The 13,606-nt window shown below is 48.8% G+C and overlaps 1 protein-coding gene across 2 annotated transcripts in view; it reads right to left on the minus strand.

Moving 5' to 3' along the window:
- Positions 1 to 13,606, minus strand: part of Cpes (Ceramide phosphoethanolamine synthase) — an 86,574-nt gene that overhangs the window by 57,689 nt on the left and 15,279 nt on the right. The window contains exon 1 of one of the 2 annotated variants that reach the window (XM_077642864.1): positions 7,346 to 7,544. The exons of the other annotated variant lie outside the window; for it this stretch is intronic. The gene's annotated coding sequence lies outside the window, so the exon portion shown is untranslated. Of the gene's footprint in view, positions 1 to 7,345; positions 7,545 to 13,606 lie in introns of those variants that run through there. 2 annotated transcript variants of the gene reach the window in all.

The following is a 13,606-nucleotide window of genomic DNA, read 5'->3' on the forward strand; positions in this document are numbered from 1 at the left end:
ACTGGAAGCAGCTTGGGCCTAAGAGGCCGTCTCCGAGGTCGTCGGTCTCCTTAATAAAAGAGCACACGTTTCGGGGACAAAATATGTTCTTCGCGCCACTGGCTCTGTGCACACCGCATTCCTGCAGCTTTCTCCAGAAATCGGAGGTCACCCATAATAAGCCTTTCGTTTAGAAAACTGCAAACTTACTCTGCGCTGAAAAAAAAAATCCAAAGTCGAATTCTAGAGAATATATTTTGTTTGAAAAACGGACGCCTCTCACTAAACGGTGTCATATGGCACCGTGTGATGAGCGCCGAGTGAGCCTCGGGAGTGAATAAGCTTCAAATTAGCTTCAAAGGAGGACTCGGTGCGACGCGTCGCACTTCCATGCCTGGTTGCTCGCGGCCAGCGCAAGGCGGGAAACACGAACGACACGAATTAAGCGCTCGTGCTTCAAGTTCAAGTATGTTTAGCGCCGCGCACTCCAGATGAACTATGGCTCAACCAGACTCTCTGACGCCGTGGCCATCTGCGGGGAAAGTATCACGGGCTGAACCTTGACACCAGCTGCGTCCCCTTGAAGAGAGACGGCGCTAACTAGGTTTAAAGCAACACACAGGGGCTTGCAAGACGAGACGGCTGTGGAGAGAGGGGCCAGCCGTGTCAACAGTCGACATCTGTGCCAAACCGTCGCTACGTGCAACCACGTCGCTAAGCTCGACCGCATTTCCCTCTCGCCCGCTGAGCGCTTACGCAAGTGGCCCCCAACCGTGGCTCGCAACAGCTGTTCCGGCTCCCCAGGGTTGTTTCGCTCTGTACAGCGCTTCCCAGCCGGCCACTATAAACACTTGGCAGAGGTGCTCACAAGCACGTCTCGTTAATTCAGCTGCGCGCAATACGCTGGACGAAGGAGGCTATGAGTGATTGCAGCCGTCAGTGAAACAGTCAGTAAAACAGTCACTTAAACAGTCATTGAACCAGTCATTGAAACAGTTACTGAAACAGTTACTGAAACAGTCAGCAAAGCAGTAATTGAAACTCACTGAACCACTGAGTAAAGCATGCTGCAGCCAGATTTTAGTTGCGGGCGTATATGAATGAGAAAGATAATCTTAAGTGACAATGATAAATTACAAGGAAAAGAGCCTCCCCCGCACCACTCCTCTACAGTCAGTAAAACAATAAAACAGTCGTTGAAACAGTCAATGAAGTAGTCAATCAAATAGTCAAACAAACAGTCCAACTGAACAGAGTCGCCTCGGCGGCTCAGTTGGCAAAGCACTGTGCACAACATGCGGAGGTCGGAGGGTGGAATCCCACTGACGACATGTGGTTGTCGTTTCTCGTACTTTCTGCAAAACTATCTCCTATCTAAGCTGACAACGCAACCGATCGACAACGCCCCAAAAAAAGAAAACGTTTCCGCATGGTTGTCCTTGGTTTCAGACTGTTGGCTTCTTTTGTAAGTTATATTCAAACATTCTTTCGTGCATACTGTGTCCAATGAGCCCCTCATCTCCCCCATCCTTGTCTGCTGATCGAACAGCGAGCGCGCAGAGGTACACGTGTCTTCTGCTGGTTGCAGATTTCAATTGAGAAACCCAGAAAGGACGAAACGGGCTACAAAGAGGGTTAGTCCTTTTTTGGGCCTAACTGCCTCGCCACAACCACTATTTCCTCAAACACCAACCTTTACTTCAATACAAGACTGAATTAAAAGGCATCATCAGCCATATAGTTAGCCTCCCTGAGGATTAGCAGTTCGTCGCGATGAGCAAGTGCCGCAGTTAGTCCCGCTTTAACAGGTTTTGTCCGAGGATAGACACTGCTACGAACAGTCGGCAGCAAAATTTGCGTATACCACGCGCCGCTGCATGGCTCGATGCTTTTATGGCGGATTTTGGCGTTTTCGCAAAGCAGGAGCGCCTCAGACTGAATCGGACAAACTGACACCAATCTAAAGCCAGACGGGACTAAATGCGTCACCGTGTACAGTAATGCGTTGCCACGACGGTTAGTCCCTAAAAAGACCAACATTTACTCCCTCAGAGAGTGATTCCAAAGGGCAGTCTCCCTGCGAACTAATCGACGACTAAATGGTGCAGTAATTCCCATTTTGGTCATTTCTGGCTTCGAGCGCAGACAAACCGGTCGCTCCCCTCGCCTGCCTCAGCAGGAGGCGCGCCGGGCGATGGAGTTTAAATCGAAGTCGCGGGGTGAACACTGCCTTTGTTCCCGGCTGTAAATACAGGCGGCCTTCCCTCCGGTCGGCTCTTAAATGCGCGTCAAAAAAAAAAAATAAACTGCGTAGGCCATTGACGCTGCCGCGTTCAAGGCGCCCAACAGCTGCAGCTGCGGGGTCGTTGCGCGATCACAGCTGCATCGACATGAAATGAGAGACCGCCAAAAGCCGTCTCATAAAAATTTCTTTATCGAGAGTGCCGCCATGATGCCTGCCGCACATTCCAGAGAGAGAACCAGGTGCTTCGGTGCCTTGACGTCTTTAACGCCTTTGAGCTAACGACATTAGTAAACAATATCCCCTTAATTCCAAACTGCTCTGTACGAAGCCAATTCTAATAAAGTCCACGCACTACATATTTAAAAAAATAAGACAAGCGGGTGTGTCATCCTGAGTCGTTCATAATGGCTCGTGCAAGCAGCCCCGAAACTCCAAAGTCCTAGAGGGGGTGAGAGTGATCATCACTTTAACCCTCGTGAGGCTTGGAGCGCAGGGGCGCGTGAAAAACGAGCGCGACACTCTAACAGAAAGGAGTAAAAACGGAGTCAGCTGTACTATAGCGCATTATTCCCTTTCATAAAAGGGAGTGCGCCAGAGGGCAGGTTACCCCTTTTTACTCCCAAAGAGGCGCATTTGTGTTCAAAGTGCACGGTCTGCACAGTTTTGACACAAACATGGCTGCCCGTACGCTTTTCACAGGGACTGCGCATGTCGTGCAGCGAATAGCCTCATCGGGAGCTTCACCGACTTCAGGCGAACGCCTGCAAGATTTCCCGAGTATCCTTGGTGCAAGTAAGTGGTATTCGTGTGACGTCACGCAGTATTCTGCCAAGCTAAACACATATGCACAAGCTGTGTGCGTCCGTATACCCTTGCTCCGAAACCCCCCTCCCGATTTCTTGTTGGGGCTTGGGCTGCGATTCCGTCCCAGACGCAGAAAGCAAAAAAAAAAAAGAAATGGTTAAGACATGCAGAAAGAAAAAAGAAAGCTTCCGGTGAAGAAGAAAGAGCTCCCGTTCCAGTATTCACATATCAGCTGCCGTCTTCACGTTGGAAGCGTCTCTCCACTGCCCGTTAAGACACGTCATCGTTGGTCAGCGACTTAAAATGCTGGCTTGCTAAGCGGGAATGCTTACCCACGATAAAGGATAAAGAAAAAGAACTAAAACCGTCAGGCTTCACAAAATGAAACGAGCAAACATCTAGCGTGATGCTTACGCGATGAGATTAAAGCTCAGTTCAGCATGCGCCATCATATTTCTCAAGAACAAGGCTTCAATAACAAAAAAAGTTTCGCTCTTGTAGGCAATGCGCCATTTTAAGCTTCACAAGCTCAGCAACTACAGTGGCGTCAGCCGACACATATAGGCCGAGATGATACGTGAACGACTGCTGTTTATGTAAGAGTAGCCAGGCAAGCAGCTTCACACCGCAAAATGAAAATTTGTTGTTTGGAGAAAGGAAACGGCGCAGTATCTATCTCACATATAGACGGACACCTGAACGGCGCCGTAAGGGAAGGGATAAAGGAGGGAGTGAAAGAAGAAAGGAAGAAAGAGGTGCCGTAGTGGAGGTCTCCGGAATAATTTCCACCACCTGGGGATGTTTAACATGCACTGACATCGCACAGCACACGGGCGCCTTTGCGTTTCGCCTCCATCGAAACGCGGTCGCCGCGGTCGGGTTCGAACCCGGGTACTCCGGATCAGTAGCCCAGCGCCCTAACCACTGAGCCACCGCCGCGCGAAACAGTGCCGTGATCCGTCGTTAATAAATTTTTCGTATGCCTTGACATGCTAGCTGTAAGGCTTCATTTAAAACAAGAATAGGTTTAAGTGTCCGGGTTTTCGGTTCCAATCGGATTACGTCTCAATCAAGGCAGACATAGATATTTTTCCAAGCAAGATGCGTAGTGAAGCGCGTCAGTTATTTACAAAAAAAAAAACTAATAAAGCACGTCGCACTAACTACCTGCTTGCTAAATCGCCGAGGCACCGTAGAGCAGACACACTTACGCAATGTTACTTTCGCAAGCACACCCATGTCCGTGTGCAGCCCACAAAACAATGCATCCATATTTCATTCATCAGTATACTGAGAACACTAAAAGCCGCGCACAGCGTGGAAGAAGCACGCGGTCTACGAACCTTGAAACCGCACATGACACAGAATTCGTCGCGAGAATTCGCAAATCCCTTAAACCTCCAGAAAAGTGTCACAAAGGAGTGAGAAAACGGCGTCGGGTTGAGAATACGGCAAAAAAATTAATGAAAAGAAACAAGTAACAAGTCGAGCAGAACAACCCAAGGAAAAAACGTAAAAGCAACTAAAGCCCCCCGCACACAGCACGAGAACGGTGTCGAGAAAAGACGCACGGAGACGAGGTGCCAATCTGGGAAGAAAGGATGAAGTGGGAGGTCGATCGCCGCATCGCAGTAAGTGCATGCATTGTCACCGCGGGAGATGTACGACCCAATTCGTGGCGCGACAGCCGGTCACTTATACGATGACTGAACGGCGCGGCGATGGAAGCCAGAGGCCTCCCGTGCATCTGTATGCTTGCCTGCATTCCCTTCCTTCTTTCTTTCCTTCAGTGTTCCTTTCACTCTTTTCTTTCATCCTTTCTTTCCATCATCCTTCCCATTCCTGGTCCACTTCCTCGCTTCCTTCATCACTCCTTTCTCCATCTCTATCTTCCTTTCGCTTATCTCTATCCGTCCGCCCGCCTCCATGTCGCCAGACCTGTCCGATCACATCAGTCTCCAAGACTCCCCATACAGAGCACATACATCCAGATCCGGAACAGTGATCGGTCCAAAACTCGGCTGTCGGCGGATATAGCCCAGCCACTTGCGGCAGCAAAATGAACTGCTCAGGACTGCATGCACGGCAAAGAAACCTTACAATACCGAGTTTACCATGCAGCTAAACGCGGAGACCGTTGGCGACGTCGCCATTTGGAAACTTCCAGAAACGATGAAAGGCAAGTCCTAGCTCAACAAAAGTGGCTAGTCCAACAAGCGTCAGCTAGACTACCCACTGGACCTGTGGACTGCTGGACTAGTCACCGCCCTCTAGTCACTGCACAAGTGGACTGTCGGATAATGTCACTGTCCAACAAGTGCCAGCTACGCTGACGTTTTTCTGGGCAGTAAAAGACGCATCAATCGCTGAGAATGGATTTAGAAGTGAACTTTTTTTTCGCCATCATAATATAACGAAAGTTGAGGCGTCTGTGATTACAAATGACTTAACGATCCCCGTCTCTAGCCTGTGATATTCGCGACCAGATGAAGTTACTGAGGCCCAAAGAATCGCAAAAAATAATAAACAACACCGGACGGTGGGACGAGACACAATAAAACGGTCTCTTGCGCCGGCCATATTGCGTCTTACCTTACCAAGTGGCCCACAGCCATAGCCTCAAAAGTATCGACATCGTCGACGTTTGGGTGCGAATATAGCCGGTAATTCATTTTCAGGCCGTCGCTGGCTTTAAAACAAGCTTCGTGCTCTACTAAAGTAGCTCTATTGTTTTTAAAACGTGATAAGATGTCAATCAAGGCAGCAATGTGGGCTACTTGGTTGTACATCTGATTAGAATAACGCCGTCCGTCGTTTCAGTTGTCGTTTTTTTGTCCGTGTGTAGCGCGTTATTCCCATAAGATGTCAATATTCGCTAACTTCGATCAGTCCTCAATGCCTGTTTAAAGATGCAGGAGCCGGGAGTAATTTTCTTTTTTTTTTTACTACTTCAGTGGCTATCGGAGAATCCCGATCTCCAGATTCCTCCGGAGCAGCAGGGGGCCAGAGGGAAGAATTCTCGGTCCAAGTTTCGCCTTTCCAATCTCGCTCCGCAATTTACGACTTCGCCAGTCGGCCCCCGACAATGGAGGGTAGAGGCGCTACTCGAGTCGGCTAGGAGGAGCTCGGTGCTGAAGTGAAGGCTGGGGGGGGTGGGGGGGGGGGGGGGTTCGTAGCGGAATGCATAGACGTAAAGGAACGCTCGGAAATGCGCTCGGGCGATCTCTGGTTTCGCGGAATGAATGAGGCGCGTGGGAAAGGCGTACAAGTAAAGGAGAAGGCGGCTTTTCCCGTCATAAGACCTCCTTCCAGCCATTGCGATTCTCGTGAACCTGCTAGCGTGACAATGCAGGGAGTGGCAGATGAAAGGGGATAGTCCCCTCCCTCCGCGGTCGGTGATAGTTGCCTCACTACTTTGCCACACCACTCCCTGCACTGTCACGTTCAGGTTCATGACAAGCACCCGACGCCATTGGCTGGAAGAGGGTCCTCGACGTAGAAAAGCCGCCTTTATCTTGACCTGTATCGCACTATAAAACTCGCCAACGTGACCAAGTCCCAGCCCAAGGGATAAAATGCGGAGGGGGAGGTATCGGCAACTCTATAGGGTGTCATTACGGCACTGTCGAGAAGCTTGCACAGAATGACACAGAATCAACGACCCACTGCTTCAGCAAGCGGTTAAACTTGTTCGAAGAGAAATATTGCCACAGCTTTTGAGCACATCTATTGACCTTGAAGAAACGTCGCGGAAATGCTGCCACAGCATGGCAGTTAAAATGGTGATCAAAATCACGTGATCAAAAGATATCGTCGTTGTCAAATTAGTGTGCCATGTGTACGGTCCATGCAGTATGGCCTGGCAGTCAAGAGGCGTTACAGTAATGGCTGCCAGCATGGTTAGTGAGAGTGCGTAAAAAGTATGCAGGGGAGTGGAGGCCGCTATAGCCGGATACAATTCAAGAAAAGCGCAGCTTTTCCCCGTCAAAAGAACGCCCTTCCAGCCAATGGCATCAGCAGGCTCTCATGAACTTGCTAGCGTGAACATGCAGGGAGTTGCAGGTATAGTCAGGGATAGTGCGCACTCTTCCCTGAGCTGTAACGCCACTCCCTGCATTGTCACGCTACTCAGGCTAGCAGGTTCACGAGAATCGGCCGACGCCATTGGTTGGAAAAGGGTTCGTATGACGAAGAAAAGCAGCTATTTCCTTGTGTCCGAATATAGTGGGCACAGCCACCATTCCAACAGCACACTAAGAATGTGACCCTACATTAAGCAGGGCAATAGGAAAGGAAACCAACAGGGATTGCACTCACCGCGAGATTCAACGACGGGTAAGCGATGCAGCGATCCATTCTGACAAAAGTGAGCGAGGTTCGTATAATGGCTGCAATTGAAAGACCAGGCCAGACCAGACGAAGACCATACCGTCTCGATTGAGCAAGTGCCCGCTCCTCGCTACGTCTGGTCAGCACTGTGTAGCAGTCGATGGCACCGCAGCCTTCCACTGACTCCGCATATATGTACACTGCGATAACTGAGAAAGTAGTGGAGGACAGCGCACCGGAAATCACACACGGACACGAGACTGATAGGTGGGAGGCAGCGCTGAGTCTATCTCGTGTCCCTGTGTGTTCCGGTGCGCTGTTGTTCCTTAACATGTGTGCAAACCAACGGCCCAATGACTGCACTATCACTGGGAAAGTAAACCCGTTAAAGGCTGGATTTTTGTGCGCACCGCACGGAAGATAAGCTACATCACTATCGTCGCGAATGCGAACGTGTACACAGTGTGCTTCCCAGGGCGTTATTACAATGTCACTCGTTTTCCTCCCGCCAATATATTTTTTCCGCTAATATATATCATACGTCAAATAAGCAACGCTGCCGTTTCGCTTCGAACACGTGGCTGCGGATGACGGTGGTGGGCAAAATGCAAACAGAACAGTCCAGTGCGAGTCTGAAAAGCCTTGCGCTTCAACCGCGCGTCACCGCGCCCGACAAATGCCTTAGTGGCCATTCGAGGCCGTTACCCACGCACCAATTGCATATAAGCGCCACCAGTTCCAAAACAGCCCCAAAACAAGTCATCCGGTGTTCCCGGGTTCGAACCCGACCGCGGCGGCTACGTTTTTATGGAGGCAAAAACGCTAAGGCGCCCGTGTGCTGTGCGATGTCAGCGCACGTTAAAGATCCCCAGGTGGTCGAAATTATTCCGGGGCCCTCCACTACGGCACCTCTTTCTTCCTTTCTTCTTTCACTCCCTCCTTTATCCCTTCCTTTACGGCTCGGTTCAGGCGTCCGCCGATATATGAGACAGCTACTGCGCAATTTCCTTTCCCCAAAAACCAATTGAAAAAAAAAACAACGGCATCTCGCGTGAAATTCGCAAAACTCGGCAAGGGAAAAGAGGTAGAGGAGAAGGAGAGAAAGAAAAGGGGAAAAGGAAGCAAGGAAAAGAAATACAGAAAGAGATACAGTAAGAAATGGGGAAAGGAGGGAAGGACGTAACGAAAAGAAGAGAAAGATGCTATATAGGCACAAAAAGAAAGAGAGAGAGAGAAGACGGTATGTTGTGAATTCCAAGTTACGCACCACGTGGCTACGTTTACAGGAAAGTGTACAGCGATGGACAAAAGTTTGCGGAATGCAGATTCGCGGAAAAAAAAAATTATTGCCGAGCAGTTAGGCATGGCAGGTCAATGAAAAGCATAAATGAGTCAGGAGACATGCGTGTTCTATCTGGTATAAGAATACCAGATGACATTAATTATAATTATTGGTTTTTAGGGGGAAAGGAAATGGCGCAGTATCTGTCTCATATATCGTTGGGCACCTGAACCGCGCCGCAAGGGAAGGGTAAAGGAGGGAGTGAAAGAAGAAAGGAAGATAGAGGTGCCGTAGTGGAGGGCTCCGGTATAATTTCGACCGCCTGGGGATCTTTAACGTGCACTGACATCGCACAGCACACGGGCGCCTTAGCGTTTTTCCTCCATAAAAACGCAGCCGCCGCGGTCGGGTTCGATCCCGGGAACTCCGGATCAGTAGCCGAGCGCCCTAACCACAGAGCCACCGCGGCGGGGCCCAGATGACAGGCTAGAGAGGCAACGCAGCAACGCAGAATTTTTTTTTTCCGTGAATCTGCATCCCGTAAACTTCTGTCCATGACTGTACGTATCTTCTTCACCCAGCCTGTACGTGAAGGGACGCTATAAGGACGGCCGAACTTCTGTCGCCCAAATAAACCGCAGAGAAACAGGCCAGAACAGGTGCGACGGTGCGTGAAAGAGCATTAGAGCGCGGTGTTGCATACGTACGAAAAGTAAATAAAAAAGCATGCGGATGGCAAAATTGTTCTCTAACGCGACAGCCAGCTAAGAAAGCATCTTTATTGCGGGGCCTTCAAGGAAACGCAAGTAATACTCGCAGCACGGACACAATCGCTCGCAAATTCATTTAAACGCAAGGCGCATACACACACCGAGAGGAGCGCAAAGGCACGACAATGAATTATACAAGTGGGTCGGCAATCTAAAGAAACAAATAGACACGGTATACTTAAGAGCACACGGGATCATCTTGCGCCACAAAGGTTGATGGTTTTCTCAAGAGAAACTCGAAAGAGATTTGGGGGGGCATTGTGTGAAAAAGGGAAAACAAATTTCTTTTCACTGAAGGGTTTGCCATATCGCCCCCTCCCTCTAAAAAAAAACATATTTTCTCCTGGCCTTTTTTATTATCTTCATTTTCTCCCCTTATCTCCGTTCCAGCTCAGGCCATATATACCCCCACATCGTACATCAGTCTTTCTGCAACTCGTTTCCTTTTTTTACTTTTTTTTATTCGTCCCCGGCTCTTTCCTGCCGATTTAGGCGGTTTAAGAGAGGAATAAAAAGAAACAAGCGAGCAAGTATACCAACGCCGGAAAAAAAAAGATCCCTCCTCCGCCGAGGTTACCATACCACTATAGTTTTCTTACGTGTACACTGCGAATATAAGCGAGAAATCTCGACATTTATTGCGATTCCGGCAAAAAAAAAAAGAAAGTCGCCGTACATCTGCGAGAAATATGACCGCGGACAGGGAGATATGAAACGAAGGCATACCACGCCGGGCGGAGACAGCATTCTATTTCCGAGGTTCCCCTATAAACCTGTCTGAAATTCTTATTCCTTTCCTTTCTTTTATCTTCCCTTCTTCCTCTTCTTCTATTCCGAATTCTTTTTCTTTATCTCTCTCTCTATCTTCTTTCCCGTTCCGTCGGATCTGAAACTGCACTCATTGCCCCGCCGGCCAACGTTTTCTCGGCTCCGTTTTCGACTCGCGACAAAGAAAGAGACAGAAAGAAGGAACGAAGGAAGAAAAATAGAAAAAGAAAGAAACTGGTGCATTCGTTCAGATCAGAGATGTCACGCGCGCCTTGAAAAGCGATATGGCAACGCGAAACGTCCAAGCATTTTGTGGATTTTCTCCTGAGGACACGCCTTCGTGGGACCCCGACACGAGTCGTTTGAATAAAGTATTGCTGCAGAGTGCATTTAAGGGTTTCTTATTAGGGACGATTAGGGATACTAGGGAATATTAGGGACGATTAATTTGATTGATAAGGACCAAATGCGATAGCGTGCTTCTTTCAATCCGCAGTCAACTCCAGTTCCGATCCTATTCCAATTCTGAGTTCATTGCCTTTCAGTTCCCACTATATTCCAATTCTGATTCTCTTAGAATTTGGATGAGGTGCAACGCTGTCAAAGCTAGCGCTCTTGCTTTGCGCTGCCTCCATCCGCGACCAATAAGTAGTGCGTTCCTTGTGGTGAGCGAAACATAGGAAATGTTTTGCCTTCGCGCTGACTACATGTCACATTTGTCATGAGTTTGATCGAATGCACTCTTATTGCTGACGACACGAAGTCTCTTTCTTGTGCCTTAGACCACTCGGCCACAGAACAAGCGCGGAGTAAGATGCCTCCCTTTATATTTCCGTGCTGACTGCTTTCGCACGTTTCACAGCGTTGCACCTGATGCACGAATCGGAGTGCAGGCAATATGTGTCACAATCATAGATCGCGACGAGCCCTCATACCCGTATACCAGCACAATGGCGCAGCCAGCGGTTAAGCGATTCACCACTGCACTGGCAGGTAGCTGTTTCAAACGAAGCCACTGGTTAGGCTTTTGAGGGACAGGTTGCCCTTACCGAACAATGCTCGAAGGAGTAACTTCCGCAAGCTTCATTTCTGCACAGATAGTTCTTCGGGAGGCTGTGTATTTTGCACGTAGGCCTGCCGTTGTCTAAGTCATTTTCCCTTTTGCTGAATCATTCTTCGCGCGGCGTCTCCCTCTTAATCTTCAATACAGGGGAAGTGGAGAGGGGGCAAATCTCCCTGAACGCCACCTGACAGGTGGATGCTTCAAGCAGATGCCGACGCCCTAGGACAGTTTTCGCCTTTATGGCCCCTCCTAACGCTGTCGTATTAAAAGTTGCCCCACCTTCAGTATTCGTAACAAATAGATATAAAAAGTCACAGGGACGACTAATTACCTTACGCGTTGGCAATGATGGCACTGAGAGCGGTTGAAGACTTTACCGTAAGTAACGTCAATTCCCTCCGGCCAATGGGCGAATTTTATGACCAACGACAGATTTTTTTCCTGATGAGCGTTTCAATGCTATCGCAATAGAAATTCCCCAGGTGGACGCAATTAGCGACTCGTTGAAGTTCAACCTTGCCACTATCTAAAGATGTAATTTGTGAGTGGCTTTTTGCACTTGCATTTGGTACACAACCGAATTAGGACGAGGTTATATTAAAGCGATAGCTTTAAGGGTTGCCTTCAGCGGAAAAGGCGGCGTGGGCGTTGTGCCGAGAAACACACGTTATTTCCTTTTGAAGTGAACTGCGGTGCAGCGTAGCCTCCGGGATCCGCATCAAAAATGGTGTCGACGCACGCATTTTACTTTCGGAATGGGCCGGCAATGGCACCACCTGTATTTGTTTTTTCTTTGTCTTTTCTAGCTCGTAAAAGCGTCCTTTTCGACGAGTGAGTGCTCTTTGTGATTAAAACGCCGAGTCCTGTCGATACAAGCGAACATGTATTTGTTTTCAGTCTCTCTTTAACAAGAGGTGGTAGCAGAGATAATACACGTTTGGGACCCCTTTCTTGGCGGCTCGCCAGCAGGAAACGCAGCTTCACGGCGCGCTTGCTTTTCTTGTCATCTTCACCCAGCCTCTGCCTGCTCCTCGAGGCGCCGAGTCCTCTCCGTTTCATATAGTTCGATTGTCGCAACGGGCTGGCGGTGAAACGCAAAGCGCCCATGTGCTGTGATGTCAGCGGTAGAAGGGTATTCTTCTATTATTTCGCTCACCTTCCTCCCTTCCCTTACAGCGCGGTTGATGTGTCCATCGAGAAGTGAGACGGTTTCTGCGCCTTTCGTTACCCCGGGCATTAAGTGTGTCAATCTGGGTTTGCCTTTAGATTTCGCTTCAACGCAATGCACTCTGCATCACATACTAGGCGTGAACATGTCAAAGTGCAAGCTCTCTCTCTCTCTTTAGCGTGCATCATACAGACTAAGTCAGAGTGCAGGCCCTCTCTCTCTCTTGAGACTGCTCTTAGACGCACTTCTGTGACCACTACTACAGTGGGCCTCACTATTTGCAACAAGTACTCATGGTGACAAATATCACTGTCATCATCATCAATAAAGTTGTGCGCCCACTGTAGAGTAAAAAACGCCGTTCCTAATATCTCCAATTGACCATCTCTGTTTTATCGCAGGAATAGTAAGTGCTTAAAGTCAGGCTCCATCGAAAATGTTGCCTCTAGTGATTCGAGCATATAGGTGGGAAGCAAAGACGGATTGAGAATAAGCGGCTGGCGGCCTGCTATACACATCATTTTTATACAAAGTCCCTACATTCTAGCGCGGGGGATCTCGGCTCTCTCGTCAACACTGGTGAGGGGAGACCCCCCATGATTCCCTTGACTTTAAGGCCTGGGTATAGTATTGGTGCCCTGAAACTTGGCACCCAACACTTGGCGCCCGAAACTTGGCGCCCGAAATTTGGCGCCTGAAACGTTTGTGTCTGGAACTTTTGTGTTCAAAACAACTGCGTTTTATACTTGTTCGAATATTAGCATCCAAAACTTTGCACCCCAAAAATTGAGTCCAAAACAATGCATCGCAAACTAGGCGGCATGCTGTGGCAAGACAACCACTAAATATTTTTCTTCCGAGGTATGAAATTCGGGTCTAATTGAACAGATTCGAGCATAAGAGCCCTGCAATCCACTTTGCGAGATGCATATATAAGCACCCCTCAAACCGCCTTGGATCAAAAAGTTTAAAATATTTTTCCTTGTTATTTCTAGCAAACGAAAGCCATATATCCCCACGAGATTTCCTTGAAAGTCAGACTGTTCCGTATTCAGCAAAACGTCCATATTTAGAGACGCTTAGATAAACCTTAAAAGTTCGTACTTTGCGTAGCGAGACGATTGCCGAGGTTTGCAGTAACTGGAAGAGGATGGATTTGCCCATCCTTCTGCCATTATGTGTAACCCGGGGTGAGGCC

This window comes from Amblyomma americanum, chromosome 11, assembly GCF_052857255.1.
Source record: "Amblyomma americanum isolate KBUSLIRL-KWMA chromosome 11, ASM5285725v1, whole genome shotgun sequence".
Lineage (NCBI taxonomy): Eukaryota > Metazoa > Arthropoda > Arachnida > Ixodida > Ixodidae > Amblyomma > Amblyomma americanum.